Raw genomic sequence first — 19925 nt, forward strand, 5'->3', positions numbered from 1 at the left:
CAGCGCCATTGAATTCCTTTAGCAGCTTGTATAGCACTTTTAAGTTCTATGAAAGTCATCAGGGAGGAGGCTTTCAGGTCAAATCCAGTTTGAATCGTGAGTTCTATGTCCAGTGCACACTGTCTTCAGCCATGGGCGCTTACTTTCAACTTCTCAGGGGCAACCGAGAACAACAGCAATAACATATTGTTTTGGGAGTGAAACACTGGCTAAAGGTTTCTTGACCTTCAGGCTGTAATAGTTTGAAAGAGTAACAGAAGAGAATAAAGCTGCTGCTCTGAATAATGATGGCCATGGTATGAGGGAAGGAAGGTGATGCTTCAATTTCTACATTTTAAAAATTATTTATTTATTTATTTTTACTTCATGTGTATTGGTGTTTTGCCTGTATGTATATAAGTCTACTATATGAGGATGTCAGTTATAGACAGCTATGAGCTGCCATGTGGATGCTGGGTTCTAGGTGCTGGGAATTGAACCCAAGTCCTTAGGAAGAAAAAGCCAGTACTCTTAACCTCTGAGCCATCTTTCTTTCCAGCCCCCAATGTCTCCATCATTGGAAGGCAATGTCTAGTAAGATGTTACCTGCTCTTAGGACATGCTATGGAGGTAGGTCTTGCTGGATATAGAAGTATTCCCAAAGGAGTTCTCTTGGAGTGCATCAGCTTATGCCTGCTCAGATACTATTCCTAGATGATAGGTGTTGTGTGGATTTTCCTGGGGAGTCTTTTTATTCACACAATATAAAAGGTTAATAAAGGTTAATAAAGACTCAAACCAAAACCAACAAAGCTAAAGAAAAAAAAGATTCTATTCAAGTCCAGCTTGGTGAACCAATAAATTTATTGAGGCTACTTCCTGAAGGATGTCTGATGGGATCTTGGGTGATTTAGGGGTAATTGCATCACTAAGAAGCCAATGCCAGCATGGGTGGTGACTTTTAAAAGCTGTGTCACTGGAGTCTCTTATGTGACTTGGAGGCAGCATTAGAGAAGATTCTCTTTCCCATTTACTGTTTATAGGACCTCAGGGAAGGCCCTTGTCAGTCTTGCAGTCTTGGGAATTCTGTACATTTGTGGTTTTCATGAGCCTCACAGTCTCTCTCCTCCTTTCTAGGAGGGAAAGGGGAGAATTGCTTCAATCTGGAGGAACCAGCTGGATAATATGGAGTGTCCAAGACTCGATAAGCCCAAGATCGCACTCAAGATTCTTTAAATTATGTGTGTATGTGTGTGTGTGTGGTTGGGTGTGGGTGTGTGTATGTGTACACATATGTCATAGTGCATACATGGAGTCAGAGGACAACTTTCAGGAATCTATTCTTGCCTTCACCTTGTTGAGGCAGGGTATCTCTTGTTTCTGTAGCAATGCACATTCCAGGCTATGATCCTCAATCAACTTCTGTTGGTGTGCTGGGATTGCAGATGTGTGCCACTACATCCAACATTTTACATGGGTTCTGGGCATTGAACTTGGGTTTTGAGGTTTGCATGGTAAGTACTTTTATCTGCCAAACAACCTCCCTACCTTCCATTTGGAAACTTTTTTTTTTTTTGTATTTTCAAGACAGGGTTTCTCTGTATAGCCCTGGCTGTCCTGGAACTCACTCTGTAGACCAGGCTGGCCTTGAACTCAGAAATTCTCCTGCCTCTGCCTCCCAAGTGCTGGGATTAAAAGCATGTGCCACCACTCCCGGTTGGAACATCCTTATTAGTTTCTCATTTTCAACGATGAGTATTAGAATAATTTGGCTATAAACATCAGACTTTGACTAACGAAAGCGAGAGGCGAGAGCCCATAAATGGAAGGTTTCAGAATGGTTCATGAAGCTTAGTGAACAACTAGTTCCCTGGTGGGAACCAGGGCAGGTCTCAGCATCTCAGCTCTGTGTGCTTTCTGGGGTACGGCTGCATGATAGCAGCTCTAAGTAGTTGGCTGTCTTGCTTTTCAAACCTTAAAGTCTTTGGAGAAGGAGTGTTATTGCCAACTCAATAGGAAGAAATCACGAGAAAGAGTTCTCCAGAGGAAGAATCCGATGAGCTGAAGCAGTTAGGACATTGACTCAGATCTGCTCTTCTAAAAGGACGTCTGTCTTACAGAACTTAAGCATAGTTCTGTGGGTCTTTGTCAGATTTGACTATTTTTTGAGCTGTTTTCATATCTTTGATTCCTCTATGCCTTTTAAATGTATCTAAACACAAGGATCTCTTCTTGTCACCCTGATGGAATCTGAATGGCTTCATCAACCATATTCATGGCTCCCTAAACCTTTAAAGGTGCTCTGCTGTCTACTTGAAGTGATTTTCACTAGTCTACAAATACTTACTCACCTTCAAGCTCAAATGTCACTCCTATGAATTCCACCCTCCCTGAAGTCATACAATTAGTGGCAGAAAGCTCATATACATATTCAAGTCCCCCAGCTGCTGGTGGGTCATTACAATAAAGTGGCTACTAATTATGGCTGTAGAGTCAAATGACCCCAGGTTTGAGTAGCACTTCTCCATTTATGCTCTAAACTAACCTTGGAGTGTGGCTCCTGTTCTTGGAGACTTGAGCTTCTCTTCTTTAAAGGTAATTTTAATGCAACCAGCTTCACATGTAAATTAAATAGTACATGTAAAAAGGTTTGTTCAACCGCATGCATGGTTCACAGTAAGTACTCAACAAATGTTGGCTATTATCATTGTACAGTATTTCTGTCCTGGGAAGATTATGTAAATGAATTAAAGTGTAGAGAGTTTCAAAATTCCCAGGGGCAAGTAGAGCAACTGTAACATGCAAAATCTTGGAAAGCCCCTGGGAAGAGCCAGCGCTGAAAGTCTGCTACTATAAAAGCTGTAAACAGATCTGAAAATACTAATTAGGCAAGGGTATAACTCACTATCCTAAATAATGAAATATATTCAGTGGTTGTCCATGGTTCAAAATAATAAATTCTAAATTAGTCACTCAGAGCATTATTAATAACTAAACACAGGCTGCAAACAAATGGAAGTTGTGCTTTTGATGCTCACGAATTTAAGTAACAAGAGAAAATACCAAGATCAGACCCCTTTGAGATTAACTCGGATCGGTGAGGAAGTCTGGGTTAGTGGGGAGATCATAGTCTAGACAGAGAACATCTACGCCCGAGTCTGCTGGTTGTTGGTCATATGACCTTGGACTCAGTACAGGCTTTAGGGGCACTTCTTCACTTCCTTATAGAGAACACACTTTCTCACCAGGCTGTTCGTTCTAGAGCAAGAGAATCTAAAAGAAATGAGCTGAAATTGTGCAATATGCTTTTTAACTCTAAAGTAACTCAAGAGTATACCCAGGAAGACAAAGCATTTATTCATTTTTCTCCTTTTGTTTCCTACACTCACTGATGAACACCTATTAGCAGTCTAGCATGGTACATATTTCAGTGGGGGATAAAATAGGCTTCAGAAAATGTGACATCTGTGTTCAAGAAACTAGTGGGCTAGTTGAAAAGGCAGTGCCCAAAACAGTGCATAACCAAGTGTGTCTTTAACCTGGTTGCTTCATTTAAACCCAATGGGACAGAATGATTAGGGGTCACTCAAGGAAGCCATCATGTGTGAGATCACAGATAACATCCCATCCTGCAAATAGGGAAAGAGTGGGAGAGGAGAAGGAGACCAATGGATATTTCTGGAGCACAAAAAGAGTAAGACCAATGGGGGTGGGACGGGGAACCAAACAATAAAGATGTGCTTGGCAATAGCCAGTCAATAATCCCTTCGGGACACATTAGTATTGGGTATAGTACGAGTGAAGCAGTGTCCAAGGGGCCATGAGAGCCACGGGATAAGGTGTGCTTTCCCTGTCCTAGGAGTTTTAGCAGTGGATGGGGAGGCGGGGAGCAGGGATAGGTGTGAGACAGTACTGGTAAAGCCCTTGCTTTGTGGGTTAACTGCCACCTGCTATTGGGTTAAGTCATTTGGCAAAGTCTGAAGGCCAACTGAAGGTCCAGTCTGCAGAGGAAGACTGTGCCTTTAAATCCACAGCTCAAGAAAACATGTCAGTTTGCCAAGTTTCTGCTAAGCCATCCTGAAAAAAAAAATATTCAACAGCTTTTACCAGCCAGAGGCTCCAATATCCAATCTCTGTCTCAAATGATAAATGACATTTGTCAGTTGACAAAGCGAATGGCCTCAACCATTTGAGGACATGGGCCTGCTATGCACGACACTCCTGTTGAACCAGCCAAGAGCACCTTGAGGTGAGAAAAAGCCTTTTTGCTCGCCAGCCTTTTAGAGATAGCCTGGAAACAAGCTGCCTTTTTGGTGCTCTCAGGGCAACTCTTCTCTAGGAGCTGGAACCCTGCCCGAAAATACCTGTCAGGGCCGGAGATGATTTGTTAGGTCTGTGAGACCTGGTTAGCCCAGGGATGACCGGGGGAACCTTGCTGGTGCACATGCACTTTAGTTATATTTCTGCTGGGATATTTGTTCCCTTTTATAGTATCCCCTATTGCTTTGTAACAGAAGTCAACATGGCTAGACAAAACCCCACTATATTGACACTGGAGGCATATTTGGTGGGGGGAAGTGCATAATAGGATGACAATATCTACTTTTGTCATTTTGCTGCATCTCTCAAAATTCAGGGTGTTTTTTAAATATGCCCAGTCTAGCTCACTGAATGATTATATCAATACCCCTATACCATTGTGACTATTAAAACAATTTCTAATCTTCATTTCTAGGGTTGTAAAGAGCTGCAGAGCAAACAGAGTACTGAATATCCATAGATGTCCCTGCCTTCCAGCTACTCTCAAACCGTTTTGCTCTTTTCCAGGATCCTCAGGGCAGGGCAGGGTAGGGTCTCTGCCTTTCTCAAAATTGATCTCTGGAAGTGAAGGATGGGTAGTAGGGGCCAACTGAAGGTCCAGAGTTGGGCTGCTCCTCACTCTGCTTTCTGTGGGAAGTGCTCATTTCATGCTAAGCCTTGGCATCCCTTCTTCAGCTCAGGGTAAGACCAGAATGTGGTATGGGTTCGAGAGGTGGATCAATTGGTCAGGCAGAGGAACATTGCCATGATCTCACTACAGACAATTCCTAGAAAGAAAGATTTTCCAATTTGTTCTTGTCCACACTAAGGGTTATGGATTGAGGACAACTTCAAAGTCAGTTGGTTTAACCATCTGTGTTATGATTTCTAGTATTGGTACACTGGATGTTTGGACTCAGTTGAGCTAGGGTGCTTATGGGGGAAATGAAGATTCATGGTCCTTAAAACCTGCTCTGTCAGAATCTCTGATTTTGGGATTAGAAATCTGAATCTTCCATAAGAACCCTGTGTGATTCTTCGAGCTGAAATTTGGATGAGCTAAGGACCCCCATGATACTTGAGCTCTGTTGAAAAAATCACGGTTACTACTGGCATGTCTGTGGGTGTCTTCAGCAGAGCAGACCCCATTGTTTTGGAGGATGTCTCCTACCTCTCTGCATAGTCTTGCTTAGCAAGCTTTTCCTGACAGTAACGATGTCACCAATGAGGGAAAGAGCCCCCAAATAGACACATTGATATACTCTAAACTTACATGTGGTTCCCTGTGGTAGCTACAGTGAAGGTCGATACTAGAGAAACTCAGTGAGAAATATGATTTTTTTTTCTATATCTGTATTGTTCAAAATTTTCTCTTACAGTAATTTGGGTAATTAAAAAACCCAGCAAAACCAATACCAATGTAGGTGAATATAGGTGTTATTTTATTTGTGCCTGCTACTACTTTGCTAACATTTTTTCTCTTTTGTTTTAGGAGATGCTCCTGGAGTCCCCTGCAATACTCAGATACATTTTCATCTGTCAATGTGTTTGACTGTCAGCTTGGCTCTTCTGTTGTACCAGGGTCTCTAGGTCAAGTAACCTTGATTCCTGGGCCCTTGAGTGGTGACTTGGTACAGAGCTCTGGAAAATTGTCACTCCTCATGTAAATGGAGATATTTTCCAGGTTAACTGTCTTATGGGAAACATTATGCTTTGTACTAAGAGTGATGTCCCATTTGGTTCAGAGGAAGGGCTTGTCCTTCTTACTTCCCTGGACCCAATCTTTCATTAAAGATGCTTAAGAGTTTTTGGAAGCCATGTCATACTGACAACTCCTATTGAGCAGAGAGTCAGTCCAGACCCCTACATCTCTTTTATCCTGGCTCCTACCACTCTATACTGCTTCCCCTGGCTTTCTGGGCCCAAGTGAAGAATCTTAAACTAATTCCTCTTAAACTTCATCTTGTTAGGTTTGGTTCATTGATCCAGGGGGCTGATGCTTCTTTTCTTTTTGGATCTTGATTTTTACTCTCAGCAGAAAGCCTTTTCTGCAAAGTTTGATTTTATTTGACTGCAGAGGAAAAAAAAATCCCTCTTTATTTTGAACTGGAGATTCTCCTAGAAAATCAGGCTAAGCATGGCATTTCCTAATACCCTGAACAAATGCAGAGCTTGCTGTCAGCCTGATTGGACAAGGCTCCACTTCAGGGTCTGCTACCTGCAGGCTGCTAAAGCAGGTCCCCCGACATATGCCACCGGGCTTTGAAAAGGAGCTGTGAAGACAGCAGCGCTTCCCACCCCCAAGACAGATGGGGGTCTCTGCTCCTCTGAAACACCCCCTGGGAAGACTTGATTGGAGCATCTTTCTGAAATGGGATGCCTGTGTATTGTGAGTGGCTTTATTGCTCAGAGCATCTGGATATGTTGTGATAAACAGCATGATAGACGATTTCAATGCTCCTAGAATGGGTTGCCCAGAGAGAAGGAGCAGAACAGAGAATACTTGCCTTCCTATTGCATGGATGCTCATGAACCTGCCACTGGACTTGTTCATCTTGCTTGTCCTAGCGGTAATTTCAGTACCACAGCACCCTGGGTCTGAGGGAGACTTAGAGAGGCGGTGTTTAACTGGAGGAACTTCTCTAGATTGAATGTTCACTTATATTTTTCAGCTAGTATTCTTTGAGGCTTGCTAAGAGTTACTCTGCTAAGCACTGGGGATAAATGGCAAGAACGCCAAGCATATGTCCTGGGCTCACAGAACTTTGAGCTTAGTCAAAGAGGCATATGTTCATAAAACTTGCCTGAATAGAAGCGTAATTACAACAGAGGTAAATGCAGTCAAGAGAACATGTTGTTATGACTACGAGTCTAATTTCAGAAGGTCAGGGAAGGCTTCTCTAAAGAGGCGATACTGTTGAAAACTACAGGGTGAGTGGGAGGAAACATGATGATGATGAAGAAGGTCTGACCAGTGTGTGGGAGACTCTGTAAGCAGGGACACAAGAAGGCTCGTGTGTCTGGATAAGGGAAGCAAAAATGGAACATGCTGCCATGTAATGTCAGAAATGTTAACAATGATTGTGTTAACAATATTAATTAATGGTTTCAAGGTTGTTACATTCCAGGTACCACACTGTTTCATGTCTTAACTCATTTATTCTTTCTTATGAACTTATTAAGTGTTCTTTATATTTTTGTGGTGCAGATAAATGAACTTGGGGAGTAATGCATACTAGACAAACACTATACAAAGTCTATTTTAAAAATATATATTAATTCTTATTTCCATTTTATAGGAAAGGAAATTGAAGCACGTGGAAGTTAAATGACTTCTCCCAGCATTCTCGAGTGTCTTAGAGTTCCTTGTGGGCTTTTGGTGTTTATTCTAGGGATCATGGGAAGCTAATGAATATTTTAAGCAGGGAAGAAACACAGTAGTAGCATTTGTTGTTTGGGAGAAGCTTGGTAGCAGTTACAGGCTGCAGGTGAGAGATGCTAAGAGCATGCATGTGAGGGCCGTAGCCATGGAAGGGAGAAGATTGATTTGAAAGGGAAAATGTGTTTAGAGTAAACCAAGACTGGTGGAAGGATTGGACAGAAAGATGGTACAGAAGACAATTCTTTTCAGTTTTGTCAAATGGGGTGAGTTCTACTTTGGATTTGTGAAGCTTGGTGAGTTTTGTAGGAGCTCAAAGGAAAGGGCCAGACTCTGATTCTGGGAGGTGCTTACGGACAAGTGAATAAAATGGGAGACTGAATGAGATTGCTCAGGGAGAGAGCACCTAGAATAGACGCAGCCTTAATGAAATTTAATGAACAAGGATTATCCAGAGGAAGGTCAGCCTGTCAAGGGGATTGCAAAGGAGGTGGCCTGGGTAAATGCCAGGAGGATGTGATACCACAGTTTCTGGAGAGAATGCACTCATGGGAGAGGCTGAGTGATGAGTCCAATGTGCTCCTGAAGGATGGAAATCATAGCCATGGGACCCGGCAACATGGGGATTATATTTTTCATAATTGGTACAACACATTTCCATTCAGTGGTTTGAAACAACATAAATGTACTCTCTCACTATTCTGGATCCAAGAAGCTTGAAATCAAGGTGTTGACTCCCCCCAGGAGGCTCTAGGGAGGAATCTTCTATGTCTTTTCTTCTTATGGTTTCTTGACTTGTAGCTTCATTTTCCACCTCCATCTTCATATGGTCTTCTTTCCTGAATGCCTGTGTGTCTGTATCAAATTTTAACTTGATAAGGACCTCAGTCACATTAGGTTGGCCCACCTTAGTAGTCATGTCAAGTTGATCATGTCTAAAGAAAACTTGTTTTCAAATAAGGTCACATTCACAGAGTCTGTGGTTAGGACTTGAACACATCTTTTTGGAGGACACAGTCAACTCAGAACAGAAGCCAATGCTAACTCTTTTTTCCTTCTTGAGACAAAGTTTCTCTGTGTATCCTTGACTATCCTAGAACTTTCTTTGTAGACCGGGTTTGCCTTGAACTCAGAGATCTGCCTACCTCTGCCTCCTGAGTGCTAGGATTAAAGGTAAAGCATGCATCACCATCCTGGATGAAGCCAGTGGTAACTCTGAGAGCTGGGTTTGGTGGGAAAACAAGAAAGATGGCCAGAGTATGTTAAGAAAGGTTTGGGAGATGGAAAATTATAAACACCACCACTACCATCACCACCACCACACCCACAAAAGATAAGTTTTTTTTTCCTTTTAAGAAAACTGGCCTCCTGGACCATCAGAAGACAAACCAAAGTTAGAAAATGCTTACCTAAGCACCAGCTTCAGCACTTCTGTGTGACTGTGGAGACTCATTTGAGCTCTTAGAGCCCTGGTTCCTCACTAGGGCAATAATCATGCCCCTTCAGCCTACCTTTAGAGTGATCTGGATCTCTTGTGAAGATTCCAGGAGATACAGCCTAGAGATGCTCTGTAGAATGTGATACAATAGGTTGTTTTTTATGTGAATCTAGGAAAGACTTAACCAAATTTGGATTGGATATACATAGACACAGGACTATGGAAAACAAGAGGTCCAGGAAGAATGTCAGGACTTAGAACCTCCTTCCTTTTCACCCACCCATACAGCCTAAAAACTTGGCTATCTCTGGAATAAGCTTCCTTCGTTACTCTGAGCACTTGGCCTTGAGGAACTGTGTTTGCATAGCTTGTATCATGGTGTCTCTCTGTACTCACAGGTGGTTTCACTCAGTCTTGGAATCTTTCATGAGGCTCAAGACATCGAAACCTAGACTTCTTGGCTCTTGAGTGTCAGTTAGGGTCTCTGAGAACTGTATTTCTTTGGGTCTTAAATCCAGCATCTGTTACCATGGCACACCTCTGGTAGCCAAGCCCCAGGATCATCTGTATATTGGCAAAAGATGGGTTACTTTGCCATAGGATTGGGGAAACTGGCTTCTAGGTAGAACTGGTTGGAGAGGCACAGCTGAGCAAGCTCTGGGTGGGTAGGATCCAAACAAAGACACTGTAGGTGACATTCACTACTGATGAGAGGTAAGCAGACAGCTGTGGTGGACTCTGTAAGAAAGGGCAGAGCATCCTCCCACAAGGAAGAGCCAGTTGGCAGCAGGGGCCCAGAGGTCAACCTGGATTAATTTACTCCTTGTTGGGTTTGTCATGTGTGGAGGCCCAGACACTAGGCTGGTTCTGGGAGGCTGCTGCAGGAGACTGGGAATTAGGGATGTTGGATGGAGTCCTAGATTTGACAGGCATCTGTGAAGGCTCTAAACAGTAAGGGAACTCCACTCAAAGCAGCTATATGTACATGTAAGCTCATGGGAGCTCCTTCAGTGCATATCTTCTTGCATTTGCTCTGGGGTAGCAAGAGGGTTTGCATTTCTAACCTTGTGCTAAGGTGTTCCCTAGCATGTCCAGTCTTGTACACTTGGATGCAGACAGATGCTCTCAGGATGCCTTTCATGCTGTCTCATGGGCCACACTTTGGGTAACAAAGGGAAGCAGAGAAGAATTTATGCCAGCATCCTCTCTTCTGGATTGATTTGCAAGGGCTGAGCCTGAAGGCTCCCTGGTTCCCTGAGCTGTCTGTAGTGACTGTGTGCCTCTCTGTGGAGTTCTGTGGTCTCCAGATGGCACATCTGTTCTCTTTCTCCATAGAATAGATTCAGAAGTAGACCATTTTGACATGGCTCACTCTGTATCTTTAGCTCAGCCAGGATGCAGGGCCCCAGTGCTGACCTGTCCATGTTTTGCTTTACTGAGTCTTAATTCAGACATTTTCCTTCAAGATTCATATTCTCTCAGCCCTGTTAGGTATCCACACTTGTCCAAGCAGCTTTGTTGAGAGGCCAACAATCAGGGCTTCAGGTCTACCATCAAGCAGGGCGATGGGGACACACTTTCTTGGACTATTTGAGGAGACAGAGAGATGCAGCTTTGGCAAACTCCTAAAACAACATTTGGAATTTTAGCATGCACCTTGGTATCTTTTCGTAATGCAGATTCATTTTGGATTATTTATGGAACTAGATGGTTGTACACTATAATCCTATTTTGGCCCAAAGCCTCCGGGGCTTGGGGAGGGGGATGGTGAGAAGCAAGGATTTGGCATGAATCCCAAACATAGCCCAGAGAGAAATGACTAGGTAGGATGTAGAAGGTGGAGCCTTGAGGGTAGAGACAGCTCAGCTGCAGAGGGATGGAAAGTACCTGAACTGTACAGTTTGTTCCTTGGTCCTTCCTATGCCCTGGCGAAGCTGGTGGCAGAGAGAGAGCCAAAGCACAATGACCCAGCCATGTGTTCTAAAGTATGGGAGGGTGACTTAAATCCAGGCGACAGTAATGGGATCCAGAAACAACGAAAAGTTATGGGCCATACATCTTCAATTGCAATTACAGGTAAGGAAACAATATGCAAAAATTCTAAACAGCTGAAGGTTAAACTCCCAGTCAGCATTTGAGTCAGCCAAGCATGCTGGTGTCCTGACACCCAGGAGGAGGTGAAAATGAGCTTTTCTGAAAAGGAGAGGGCCCAAAGGAATACACACTTCCAAGCCTTTTGTTCTCACAGAAGGAAGTTTGCAAAGCAGTGGTGGAGGACTCTCTGAAGAAGGGCAAACAGTCCCCAAGGGGGAGGAGCTGCTTGCTGCAGGAACACTGTCGCCAGCAATTATTAATTCACGCCTGCTGGATCTGTCCTGGAGGCCTCCCGTGCAGAAGAATGTGGAGAGTGTTGACAGCCGCTGACTGGAGAAGCCCTGATCCATCTCAAGGGGGGAAGGTGGGACTTCTCACAAGGTTGCTCCCTGACTCCCATCCTCACCCCTGCTCTTGGAAGAAAGGACCTGTGCTTTCTTTCCAGTCTGGGCTCAGGGTGCCTACAATGCAGTGTTCCAGGGATTGTGTCCTGTCTTGGAGAAGGGTCAGAAGCTAGGTCAGAAGACTGGTACTTATGCAAATCAAGCTCGAGGGTGGCTCAAGGAGGGCTTATCCCCTATGTGTGTCCCCCTTGTCTTCAACAGAGCCTGATATAGACACCTCGGAAAGAAAGAAAAAAGACTCCCAGGAAAACATCCTTCATGTTAAGTTGCTGAGAAAGGGTGTGTGTGTGTTTGCATGGGGAGAGCAAAGGAGGCTTTCTCTCTGAAACCATTTCCTGCTAAAATGGTCCACAAGTCAAAATACCCTTGGGGCAGAGAGGATTAGTGGGAAGAAAAGCTGGTTCAGGAAGCAGAACTGGGTTAATGGCTGCATTAGGTTTAGGCACAGCCAAGCGATTCTTCTGAGGTCGAGAGGTCTCTAGAACTTTTATTTGGAAGAGTCAGGGCATTTTGGGCTTCTGCACTGAATGATCCCAGGGGCTATTCTTCTTCATGTAGATTATTCAATTAGGGGGAACCTAGAGCACTATAGAGATGCCCACTATTCTTCTGTCCACATGCCCGTTTTCCTGTCTGGCAAATCATGCATTCACTCTCAGGTGCTAAAGTTACCTATTTCCCTAGTTTAAAACTTTCTCTTCTTTCCCCTCCCAACCCACCATACCTGCTCTGATTTCCTTAGCATAACGGACCATCATAGAGATAACTGGATCCCCAAACCCTTAAGGAGAGCAGAGCGACACAATGAGAGAGCCTGATGAGACCTGGGAAGCCATGTAAGCCATGATTACAAACTCAACCTGGGAGTTTGATTTATTTCTTAAAATTCAAACGTGAAGGCTGTTTGGTGCTGTGTGGATTATCTTTTTTTTCCCCAACTCCAGGATTTCATGCTATTTCACAGTTACCTGCTTAGGACAGTCAATTTACTTGTCTGCTTCAAGGTTGGTGGGTACATATTGGATTGATAGAGGAGCCTCAGGTAATGATCTCACTTTAAAAACTGAGAAACTGAGGTTCAGTTGGTCCTAACTGCCATATTTGCTTAATATACACATACACAAATATGTATATATATATATATATACATACATATGTATATATGTATGTATGTATATTTAAAGAGGTGAGCTAGAAGGGAAAGTCTGAGGAGAGACTCAAGTCAGGAGACATTGCCCAGGATCTCATTGGTTGTTTGTTGACTGAACTGTTGGAACCATCTCTTCCCGGTTTGCTCAATTATAAATGCAGATTGTTGGGATACCTAGCTTCAGATATTCTGTCTACTTCATTCTTTGATATTGTTTTCCCCCTCACAGAAGATGGGAGGATCTACTGGCAAAGGTTAATGGTTGAATTCTCTTGAGTCCGCATCTCAGCAGAATTTATATATCATCCACAACTTGATCAAAACACACAGGAATCATTTTCTTAGTTGTCTGTTGGTTAATATCTGAAAAACTAATGGGACTACTGTGTGATCTTCCTAATTTAAATAGAATGGCCTAAAAATCCGATTCATCCTTTAGAAGGCTTCTCAGTTTTGGCTGCTTTCAGCTTGTAATCCCATGTTGTGGAAAGGTGTTTTGCTCTAAAGTCTGAGTTTTTTTTTTTCTGTATAGCAAAGATTACAGCTGGCCTCTGTTCATAATTACTAGAGGTAGTTTCTATTTTGTAGGGATTTCTCAAGTGGTTGTTTTTTGCTATTTGTTGTGGGTCCTCTGGATCACATTTGATAGCACATGGTAATGAAGTAACCAGGAAACAACGGACTCCATCGCCTTTTTACAAATGAGATAAATGAAGACACATGTTGCCTATGCCAGAAAGACCACACCTGTCATTTGAAGACTGGGGATCAATTGGGAAGAAGATGAAACTAGAGATTGTGTTCTCTCACATAGAACTCAACTGAAGTCACATGATTCAAGTTAACACATTTATGTAAGAAAACCCAGACAAAAACTCCATACATCAAAGCTTGAATGAGTGTCCCTGTTGAGTAGAATTCTTGCACACATACATTACTATCACTGATACACTGGGGAAAGTAATGGATCCCGACGGACAATAGATGCTTCACAGTGGGACCCTCTAGATTGTGCATATGTCTCTTCATTCAGTGGTTTTGAATATTATCTTATTGCTGTAATAATCAAAATTTTCTCCCGAGTTCTATGAATTATTCTGGCAAATTTTTGAAACTGAAAGGAGGGGGAGCAATTTGTAGCTAGCTAGACAGAAGTGAGAGTAGTCTGGGGACCCCCCAAATTACATTTGGTGTCTAAACATACATAGCTTTGTAGAGGACCTTGACCTGAAAGGTCTGGCCAAATTCTGAGTAGTAAGAATTTTTTTTTAAAAAAAGGTAACAAACAAGAGGCCATCTGTGTACAGAAAGCCCAAGAAGGTTCTAGAGAGTTCCCTTCCACATATACAGTAAATGTATACTTTCCAGTAATTTCTTAGGTATTTCTCTCTGCTTTCACCATCCCCTCCTGGGTCCAAACAATTAATTCCGGAAAAATCTACAGTTTTTGGAGATACCACTTATAGTTTTATTAGTGGCGCTCAGGGTGAGCAAAATATTGATCTAGAGTACAGACTCTGGAGCAGATGGCATAGGTCCAAATCTTGGCATCACCATTAACCATCCTTGGGATCCTGAGCAAGGAAAATTACTTAGGATCTGTGTTTGTTTTCTGATCTGGAAAAGGGGTGATAATGACAATCCTTGCCTCATTTGTTAAATGAGTAATTACACACAAAACCACTTAAAAGTTGCCCAGAGCATGGGAAGATCTCCATCAATTATTATGATTCTTGCTCTCTATTGAGCTTTACCGATCAAGGCAGTACTATATACTACGTTCTGTAAAGGGCACAGGCTTTGGAGATGGGTAGTTCTCTGGGTTCCAAGGTGTACCTCTATCTCTTCCTGAGCACCCAACTTCTAGCAAGGGGCTTGAGTCTCAGTGCCCAAATTTCTCATCTATGAAGCCCAGCTAACTGATATTTGCTGAATTCTTCTTAAATAAATAAAATGGTGTTGTCTTAAGCTCTTGGTCCACAATAGGAGCTTTGTGAATGATAGCTGTGGCTGCTAGCTCTCCTGGCAAGCATTTGCAGTCTTTCAAGAGTGCCTGAGGTCAAGGAGGGAAGACATCTTGCAAGGTAGGAAAATAAGCTCAGTAGTGATATTAGTAAATTGGGATTTTACGCTTCCAGTCCTGAAAGGAGACACCAAGTTTGCGTGAGGTTGCTTAGGAAGAGATCTGCTGTCTGGTTGGTGGATGTTCCCATAGAGCAGGCTGGGGCAGTGCCAGAAGCTCAGGGTGTACCACCAGGAAGGTAAAACTCATAGCAATTCTCTGCAATGGGTGTTGTTATTCGTATGCAGCGCTGTTTATTTATTGAATGGTATTTGACAGAAGTATACTCAGTGGAGCACATCAGCAGGGATGGTGTTTTACCAGCAAATAAATTAGAATCACAGAGTTAGTGAAAGCATAACTAAGTACACGGCATAAATATGTCACTTGGCTGCTATGAATTCATTCATGTATAGGAATCCTTAATGCATCTCTATCACATCTTTAAGTGAAATGTCCTCTTTATATCAGGCTTGTATTTTAATTACAGGCATCTCTAATAATCATGCATTGTGTAAGAATAGAGATGTCGGGGCTAACCCAGCATGGTGAAGTCGTTGGTGGCATAGCTGGCCCCTCCCCTCCTTCCTTTTCTAGCCCAGCCTCTTTCTCCACCAGTTGTAGATGAAGATTGGAATGTGGCAGTGGGGGATAGGGGAGGGGTTTGAAGGGAGAGAGAACAGGATAAGGTCTAGGCATGGAAGACAGAGAGAATGAAGGGAATAAGGTACTGGGATCATCTAAGGCTACCCCTATCCCTCTGCATGTCCAAGGCAAAGATTTCCAGAGTACTCTTGACTGGCACTTCAATTCCCTATTCCCTGCTGAGAGGGAGCTCTTTCTGAGGATGGCATTTGAAAGGACAACCACCCCCTCCCACTGCCCTCTGCCTGTTTTTTCCCCTTGTGAAGAAGAAAGTGGGAAAAAGGGAGTCTGAGGAAAGAGAAGAAAGAGGCTGTCAGCAGGCCCATTCCTCAAACATCAATCATTCCAGGGGGGTTGAGGAGGTGAGTCCAGGAGTCAGGAGGGGTGCAACAAGGTCCCAAGCTGCTTGTTGAAATGCTGAAAAGTCTTCCATGTCTATTCAAATATTACTAATGTGAAGGGAAAGAGCTACGTCCTTATAAATAATTTGCCTCCCAGATGCAGCTTCTCATGCTCTTCTCCCTTGCCTTCTCTAACCCCACAAGTACCACACACATCTTTAATTGCATTTTGTCGATGGTAACCTGGGATTATTATTCTGATAGTATGGGAGGTTAACAAATGCCAGAATGTTGGAAATTTCGATGCTGAATACAGCATCTCTGATGTAGGTCTTCAGAGCACTCATTTCAAAGGTTCCAGGGTAGAAGGGTCTGATTCCAGACTCTTGGCACTCCCCCCCACTCTACCTCCATACTTTTCACTTCTAGATAAAATAAGAGAACTAGAGGGATACCCCAGGAAAGAAATCTGCTTCAATCGGTTTCTATTACCCAAACTCCTTTCTTTTGTCTGTAAGAAGTAGCAAAAGAGCAAAATATCCTTCAGCCGCCGTTGTTGGTGTTTGCCTAGAACTCAAGGTACTGGGGCTGATGGGAAACAGAGTTGAGAAACAGCCATCCCTTGTCACCCCCAGCCATTAAATCAGCTTATTTGAACCTTCTCCTACACTGGCTCAGAGTTTTCTTCCAAGTAGGTACCTATACCTGTTTTAGTCTTTGACATTGGGAATGACAAATATGCTTTTCTTCATATCTTGTGTTGGCAGCAATGTGATATTTACATGATATTTAGAAGGACTTTGGAGTCATTGAATGGAAAAGCTTTGGAGTGGAGTTTGACTTTATAAGTTATCTCATTCACCTCATCTTCTTGAGAGAACCCCTAAGAAGGTCCCGGAGTGGTAGAAAATGGAGCATGTTCAATCAAGAACAGACAAGTACTCAGGAGACTGCGATAAATGGCACCATTAGTAAGTACTTATCCATGACCTTACCACAGTCCCCGGTTTTGTTTTGTTAGTCAATATTCCATTGCATAGCAACCAGTGAGGACATGAAAAGTCATCCCTGGTGGCTATTGGGATGTGTATGCACGTAGGAAAAAAAAACTGGCAGGCACAAAGTGCCATTTCCAAAAGAGAAAGAGAAAGAGATTTTGGTGGTTACTATTTTTGGGGGTGGAAAAACCAAAAACTGAAATGCCTTTCTATGGCATTTGAGAGAATAAAGTATGAACTATGGGCTTCCTGGTGACTTCATTTTAGTCCGAGATGCTAATGAAGAGAACATCCGAATGTTCTTCAGTGTCCATTTCAGCATCTCTGTATGTCATAGATTAGGTAGACTCTGTAGCTAGGTGGTAGTGAGGAGTGGATTTAGCATTGAGGAGAAACTTTTATTGAGGAACAAGGAGTCCTGTGTTTGATACATTAAAGAAGGTGGCTTGCCTATCCTTGGAATGAATGGAATGATTGTATGATTGTTACATCAAGAATCCCAGGATAGGGAGAGTGTGTGCAGATAGCAGCTGGTGAATGACCCTCTTTTTAATGTAACTGAGGTCCATAGAGGTTAGAGGTGGCTCTGTTTGATGTTGCATCTTCTGAGTCACACAGTAAAGATGGAGATAGAAGGAAGGGTATGGAAGATGCCTAGGTAAAGGAGAGATTTTCTTCTTCCTTCCTTCCCACTCTCCTTCCTTCCTTCTCTCTCTCTCTCTCTCTCTCTCTCTCTCTCTCTCTTTCTCTCTCTCTCTCTTTAAGACAGGGTTTCTCTGTATAGTCCTGGCTATCCTGGAACTCACTCTGTAGGCCTCGAACTCAGAAATCTGCCTGTCTCTGCTCCCAAGTGCTGGGATTAAAGGCATGTGCCGCCAGTGCCCAGCCCTTTTCTCTTATAAAATATTTAACTGACTGTAGTAATCACTTTTATTACTGTTATAACTAAATATCTGGTAAGAAGCAACTTAAGGAATGAATGGTTTGGGTTTGTTCATAGTTTTGGGGTACAGTCCACAGTGGTGGGAAAGGCATGGTAGTGGAAGCGTGAAGCTTGCATCTGCAATTTAGGAGCTCAGTTCGTGGGGTAGTACCACCCAAATTTAAGGTAGGTTGTATGACCTCAATTAACCAAATCTAGAAACTCTTTTACAGACACATTTGGAATGATAACACATTTGGAAGGGTCATTCCCCAGGGGCTCACTGGCCTAGAGATTATTGAGTGGATTAGACTCTAGAGATCCCTTTGTATCCCTACCTCTAGGATTACAAGTGCATACCATCACGACTACTCTATCATTGTGTGTGTCTAGTGACCTCAACTTGCCACGGACTGGGATTTCTTACAGGGTCCCTTGTTCCGCGGGATGAGGGGTTCTGGCCAGGTGTGCACGGGATTCGGCTTTGACAAACAGACTAGACACGAGTGGTGTAAGGTCTGAGTGTATTTTTCAAATATGGAGTCAGGTTTATATAGTCGATACAGAAGGGTTTGAAAGAGTCAGGTGGTACAACGGTCAAGATACATCAAAACAAGTTGCAGGTACATCACCCTTCGTTAGGAACACAATGAGTCAGCAGCAAAGTAAATACATGTTAATTTAGCAGGAACTAAACAGGGATTACAATCTGAAAGAAAGCTAGCTCTGACTAAGGTGACCTTGGCTTAGAAGCCAGGTGCAGATAGTTCCTCTTCAGTTTGTTGTTTTGGTTACAGACAGGGTGGGCCTAAGTAAGTTCCTCAAGTATGTTGTTTTTCTGGGCTAGCGGAGATTAGCCCCAGGGAACACTTGTTAAGCTAGTTCCTAAGAGTGATTCAGCTGCAAATCTAATATAGCCTGCCTCATGTTGACTAAGAATGAGGATTTCACCTGATCTTGCCCTGGGATAGTTCTCTCATTCTGTAAGCTTTAATGCCCTACCCACAATGCTGGAGGCTATTAGTTTGAATGGCTTAAGATTCCAAGTCAGGGTTTGACTAGGACGTTGGAACATTGGTGAAGGACAGAGAGCAATGTCCGAATTTTCTCTTGCTAGCTGTAAAGAAATGATATCTTGGTGAGTTCCTAGCACACAAGTACGAGGACATATCTGGGCTACCTCTGAGTTTGGGGTGCCAGGCGACAATGCGGAGGCAGGAGACTGACTTTCCTTGAAGTTTACGCCTCAAATACCACCATCACGCAAAGTGTGCGTGGCATCAACTTATGCTTGACAGTCAAACATTTTACCAACCTCATACCCCTATCTTTAATTTTTATTGAGAGAGTTCCATTCTGTGTTCTACCACGACTACGAGAGAAAGCTCTTTGGAAAGAGCAGCTCATCTACTCCAAGCTTTTTATCCTTGAGCCTAGCTGTCCATAGGTGCCTCTTCCCTAGAGTTCTCCAAAGCCCTTTGAGTTTTTCCACTCTGGGTGTTAAAGGGAAAGGCTGAAGGCTTTAAGTTATTTCACTAGGACTTTTGTAGTGTGTGCATGCATATGTGTAGTTGCTTTGAATGATAGCTGATGGCTTGGAGGAAGGTTTCCTTCTCATTCAGATTCCTCAGCAGGGATCTGGAGTTTCTTTTCTGGTGGTAGGGTAGCAGTACCAATAACTGCTTACAAATTGCCGTAGCTCCAGTTCTTAGTGTAGGCCATTGAGCTAGGTAAGGGTTTCTCTTACCACTAGATTCACCCAGAGATCTCAGAGAACCATTGTGACATGGAGTTATGGAGTGTGACTTGAACAAAATTTGCTGAGGCTGGTCCTGTGTTTGGGAGTCTCTTGGTGTGTGCACATGTTGGTGGATGGATGCAAGGTGCAGAAAAAGCACACTGAGCTGAAGTCTTTCCCAACTTACCGACTCGAAACTTCCTCAATCATGAGAAAGCCATGAGAAATCTGGCAGGAGAGCAGGGTGCAGATTGCCAAGAGAGGACACAAAGCCCCATTTTCTCCTCACAATACCTGTAATGAACTGGAATGGCTGGGTGGAGCTGAAAAGCAGATTTCCTCCCTTCACTAAAGTTCCTTTTCAGCCTGGTTTGCCACAGTTTTACAATGTGTTAGAATTTACATTCACATATTTGTTAACCATTCTTTGGTGCTCTGAAAGGCTTTTATATGTCTGGCCTCAACCTTTGCCATAT

This window comes from Mastomys coucha, unplaced genomic scaffold (genome assembly GCF_008632895.1).
Source record: "Mastomys coucha isolate ucsf_1 unplaced genomic scaffold, UCSF_Mcou_1 pScaffold9, whole genome shotgun sequence".
Lineage (NCBI taxonomy): Eukaryota > Metazoa > Chordata > Mammalia > Rodentia > Muridae > Mastomys > Mastomys coucha.